Raw genomic sequence first — 6,000 nt, 5'->3', positions numbered from 1 at the left:
GGCGAGTACCCCGTCCTGTGTAGAAGCCTCCCCCTGGACAAACATGTTGGGCTGGAAAGCATCCAAGTAGTGCTAAGGGAACCTGGAAGTTGTGCTCTGTCCGTGGGCTAGCGTTCTCAGGTAGAGCTGCTGTGGTGGTGTTCAAACTCAAATATGCCGCTTAAAGCTTGAAGAAATCCTCTCAGGTGTGGAAAATGTCTGTATTGATGCTGATTATACTTGCCTGTAGGCTTGTAAGGTCATGGGTTGTTGAATGTCTCCTGTACCTCTAGTGTTTCAGCTCAGTGTGCTTTTACTAGTTGATTCATTTTACAGTGTTATATTGAATGAACTCTGTAATTCTCTGTAAAAGCCTGATGCATTGTGAGGATCTGTGTCCATCAATGTCCTTATCCAGCCTAAGCTTCAAGGCGTTGGAACGTAACAGAGAGAAAGACAGCAAAATGTAACCAGAATACTCACAATTCTGGGAGGAATAGAGGAATATTCACCCTCTGCCATGACTTCCAGTCGTCCAGTGAGACCATGGGTGAGACTGTCAGTGCATCTGTTGGCACCAGCAGGCAATGCTTCCACCATGACAGTCCACCCATAGCGATGCCAATGCTTTGCCTCACCGTGTTTCCACCCCACCAGGGAGGGTGGGGTCCGCCGTGGTGGGGGGTACATGGGGACGGATCCAGGAATTTTTTAAAGGATTCTTCACTATTGGGAGATAGGGCTAATGGTGGAAGTCTGCGCTCTCGGAGTGCATTTCCAGTTGGAATTAATTTCGTATATAATACTAAATTACTGTGCTGTGAATACGGAAATCATTTGACAGCTGTTAGAAGTTATTTCAGTTCAACACAATTAAGTTAAAGTCATTTATGATTCGGGTTAAAGCTTGTTTTGTTTATCTTCTAGATATGGACCCCTAGGATGCAATGAGAACATTGACTCAGCTGATCAAGAGGTAAAATGCATTTCTTTTTTTTAAATGAGCATTTGAACAAATGTGTTTGTGGAAATGAACACATTTCCACAAACAGTCTTCTTTGGCCAAATAAAACTGCCTTTGTGTCTAATATACCCCCATACCCAGGATTAAAGAACTTAAAAGGATGATTTTGAATGCCAGGCCCACCCACAGATTTGGCTGGGCCCCTCATGATAAAAGTGAATGCCCCCCCCCCCCCAGTTCTGATTTATTAATGATATCAGTGCATGTGTGTTGAATTGGTGCTCACATCCTAGTTTAGTTGGCTTGTTTTGGAGCTGAAAAGTGTGTCAAGCTATTATTAGAACTGATTTTGAAGTTATTTATTGGTGCCACTTTATAATCTCTTTTAACCACTTTTTCAGCCAATTTTTGCCACTACTATTCACCACTTTTCAGCAATTTTAGGCACTTTTTATGCAATTTGCCTCTTTTTACACATTATTACTGCATTTTAACCCCTTTACATCATGTTTTTGCCACTTGACCCATTTTTGCACCTTGTAATCCTATTTTACCACCTTTTCTGAACCCTCTTGCCACATTGAAGCCATTTTACTGCTTTTTGAACACTTTCTACCACTTTCTTTGCCCATTTTGCCATTGTTAACCCGGTTTTTTGCCACTTTCCGCCCTCTGTTGCCACCTATTTTTGCCACTATAAATCCCTTTTCACCACTTTGATGTGATTTTTTGCCAATTTTAACCACATTTCATCTTTCATCATTTTTCTACAGTTTAAAAGCCATTTTTGTGACTTTCCACCTATTTTTTTTTTTACTTCTGTTAACACATTTTTCCCACTTTTAATAACATTTTAACATTAATGACCATTTGTGTCAAAGTGAAATAATCCCATAAACGTCTGGTAAAGATTTTATTGATGTGTTCTTTGCAGTGTTAATTTTGACAGCTATTTTTAATTTCAGTCTTAGCGTTTTGATCACATTTCTTTTAGATTTAATCTCATTTTAGTCATTTCTACCCTTTTTAGTTTTAGTCTAGTTTTAGTCCATAAAAAGTCCTCACATTTAGTCTTTACTTTTATTCCAAGCATTTATTTTCTTGCCTAAATCTGGTACCAAGTCATGGTAGTGTGCTCTATGCACTCTGCTAAACCTGGGGTCCCTGCTTTCTACTACTAAGAGGCAAAAAAGATACAGATGCATTGTTTTCTGACAGATTTACCCACAGTGGAGAAATATCATGGACTTTGAATGTATGATGAAAACTAAATTACATTTTAGTCTAGTTTTAGTCATCTTGACGAAAACTAAACATACTTTTTTCCAGTTTTAGTCATCACAGATCTATCTTTGGCTAGTCTTAGTCTAGTTTTTGTCGTGGAAAAAAGGCTGTCGATGAACATTTTTAGTCATAGTTTTAGTCGACTAAAATTAACACTGGTAACACCCTTTCTTTCCTGAACCTTAAATACTGAAGTTTCCAAAACTTCTATCTGTATGCCTAAAATACAGCTGTTATTCACATTTATAACTTCTTGCTTTGACTATTGTATTTTATTATATATTGGTATTAATTAGTCCTTGAGCCCTCTAAAGGAGAAGAGACGACCATACAATCACATCACACCACTTTTACATTCTCTCCACTGCCCCCCTGTCAGCATCAGGATTCAGTTTAAAATTTTTTTACTGTTTTTTAAAACATTGCATGGGCTAACCCCACAATACTTGCCTGAGTTGTTGCACCAACGTTCTCCAGTCAGAGCAATGCCGTAAACATACCAGATGCTCTTAGATATTTTAAGGTGCAGTCTTAAGACACAAAAAGACAGAACATTTGTGGAGGTTGCACTAAGACTGTGGAAGAGTTTGCCTGAACATATTAGAACTGGGGGGCAGGGGCTAAGCTTTTCTTAGATACACGTGGGTGAGCCATGAGGAAAATGGTTGGGAGCCACTGGCCTGGGGTACTGTCCGGGAGGGTAAATGGGTTTCTCATGAGTCCCTGGTTGTACCTTGGATGTCCTAAGTACCCAGAAGATCTTTGGGTGTATTACCAGGGGCGATAAAAGGCCTGGACACAAGAGATGCTGTTGAGCCTGTGTGTGTCTACATTTGTCAAGCTTGACTCTGGCTGCCCCCCTCTCCAGCCTCAGGTTGTGGTGCATCCTGCTTAAAACTTATGGTGGTTATTGAACCCCCGACATTCTGTTTGCAAGACAACTGACTCTTCTTACCGGGCCACTGTTGCCCCAACAAAAAATGTATGTCAAAAGATTTGTGTTCCTTGAGGTTTTCTGTAGGATAGGTGTTCACTTTCTCCACAGGTGGGTAAAGATGTCCATCCTCTGTAACTGGGGGCATTTAGTTTGGCCTTTGACCCTTAGAGCCAACAGTTAAAGCGGCTCAGGAAACCTCAACCCATTGCTAAAAGTTAAATTGCTACTGAAGGGCACTTTGTCTTTTGCTGACAGAAATTAAAGCAATTGGAAAAGGCATCCAGATGGTCCAAAACTCTATGATGCTAATTGACCTTCTGCCACCCGTTAAGCTCAATTCAGAAAACACATCACCACTGTGTACAAACACCAAAATAGCCTTTAAGTACAGCTCATTTACCAATTATCTAAAGTAGTTTGAAGCAGCTGTGCAGCTATTTTAACCCATATCCACCAGCCCAGGCTGCCACCTGAATGAGACCTCTGTACTCTTCATAATGTTACCTTGCCCCGGTTATAAAAGCTGGAAACCAGCATGAAGAAAAGAGTGGTATAAACATGTTTATATTCAGAGAAGTTAAGCCACTAACTATTTTAAAACTTGTGGGTGAGAGAGGGCTGTCTGTTTTTGAGGCAACCAGCAAGCCAACTCTACTTTCATCCAAACAATAACTGGCATCAGTGGCCTTGGATCATTCCTCCATCTAACTCAGAAAAGATTTGACTCCAGCAGCCGACCAACAAGTCTGTTTCATTGGCCTCTCGCTGCCCTTAGCAACAAAGTCGCACACATAAAACAATGACAGCTAGAAAATCTGTGAAACCATGCAGAAAAAAAAAATCAGTCTGAAACCCTCAGGGATCACTCCTGTCAAAGTTTAAGCCATTAGGCCAGAAAATCTCTGAGGCATTCACATTGTGTGGGAGGATTTCAGCCAAAGAAGGATACTAATGTGGATTCGCTATGAGCCCAAAAACACAGAAGCCTGCAAACTTAGCTGGCGTACGACATGTGTTCAGAGATCAACTTTATTGGAACAAATATTTGGTACACAGCAAATTGGACACAGAAACAGAATGGCATCTCCAAATGTTCTTGTCTCACAAATACAAAACAAAATCATGATTATGCCTTTTGGACATAAGCCTGACTTCCACAGACTTGAGCAAGAAAAGCAAGCTGGGGCCTGGATTACAGTACCGTAAGTCAGGATGGTGGAATGGTTAGGAGGCAGGAGGAGAGGAGAAGCTACATCACTCTTCAATGTCTTCAGCTTTTGTTTCCCCGTGCAAAGACCTTTGAATGTCCTCCTTATTCAAAATGTACCCCTATAGATTAAGCACCTAAGCTTTTGTATTGGAGTGAAAAATCATTTGCTTTTAGTTTATTATAAACAATTACTGTGGGAAGTCATTGCCAGTTGCATTTCTACAAACTCAATATCAAATCAACAAATGGACACCGCCAGTTTGAAGCAGCAAGTTTTTCATACCTCCATGCCAGTTTTAGACAAGGCCAGAGGCATTATGGGTTTGGATTGTGTGTTTAACCGTCCCAGACATTCTTGTAGCCATCATATCTCTGGAGCATTTTTACAGATTTTCATAGCACAGTTTTGTCCAAACTCAAGGATGAAAAGAATACATTTTCAAGGTGATAGGTCCAAGGTCAACGCCATGGGGCATCTGAATGCAATATTTCAAGAATACTCCATAGAAATGTCTTCAAACTTTGCACAATGTCCACTAAGACTCAAGGATTAACTGTCTAGATTTTAGACTGCGAAATTCCTCTACCCATGGTTCCTATCGGGAAAATAAAAACCTCCTTGAACATTACTATCAGCCATTAAAAAATGGAGTAAAACTCATTTCCCCTTTTCAAAATGTAAGATACTATATATATTATAAACTTGTCTGCATTGCTGATTCTATAGGAGATTGGGGGTTCAAATCCAAGTCAGGGCACAATGATCATCCAGTGTGGACCCTTGGGCAAGGTCCTCAACACCATGAACACCTGTCCCAGATGTACATCCCTTTGGACAAATGCATCTACTAAAGGACATTGTAGCATTGATGTATATTAGAGATGTAATGGTAGTTGTATTTGTACTGAACTATAGCCGTTCTGTAAAATCCCAGACTTTACCAGAGCCTGTGCACATTCCTAACCCGTCCCATCAACGATATCTATAGGCCTGAACTCCATTAATCAAGACTTTTTTTGATACATTGCTGTTTTATTAACCACTTAAAGCCTTTTGTATCATATTTGATACATACTTTAATGATACCTCTAATCAATATGATCATAAATGACTAAAAAACTTCTGAATACAATCTGATAGATGATAAAAATGCCCTCAAGTTGATTATCAGTTACCAAAAACGCCTAATGTATCAAATAAAAAAAAAAAAAACATATATATGTATATATACATGTTACATTTTAATGACATTTTGATTTTTTTGGATTTCCTTAGAAAGTGAAATAAAAATTTCAGTTCCAAAAGATTAGAATTTTCTGGCTATAATTTGTGTTTTCAGGCTTTAATGGGTTAAAGTTTGAAACAGTTCAGATGTTAGGGTTAGGGTTAGCCCATGGGAGCATGTATTACAGACATGGCCTTTTCTTTCTTTATGATAAAAACAAGTGAGGATGAGGAGTGAACGTAACTGAGCACTTAACAAGGAAGTTGGAAGTTCGTTAATTTAACCTGGAATTTTTTTTTATGGAAAAGACTTCTTAATTCAAGAAATGTAACTATCAGTGCTGGTCAGCATGTCTCTTAATTTGTGCTGTGAGGCTACTTTGAGTGACATTGTTCTGAAA

General features: G+C 39.4%; 1 long non-coding RNA gene across 1 annotated transcript in view; it reads left to right on the top strand.

Moving 5' to 3' along the window:
- The first annotated feature begins 906 nt into the window (after positions 1–906).
- Positions 907–6,000, top strand: part of LOC121521635 — an 84,700-nt gene continuing 79,606 nt past the window's right edge. The window contains exon 1 of the long non-coding RNA XR_005992869.1: positions 907–955. This is a non-coding gene — a long non-coding RNA (uncharacterized LOC121521635). The remainder of the gene's footprint in view (positions 956–6,000) is intronic.

The sequence above is a fragment of the Cheilinus undulatus genome, linkage group 14, assembly GCF_018320785.1.
Source record: "Cheilinus undulatus linkage group 14, ASM1832078v1, whole genome shotgun sequence".
NCBI classification, from domain to species: domain Eukaryota; kingdom Metazoa; phylum Chordata; class Actinopteri; order Labriformes; family Labridae; genus Cheilinus; species Cheilinus undulatus.
Note: the sequence above shows the minus strand (reverse complement) of the source record. Positions and strands in the feature narration are given on the sequence as shown.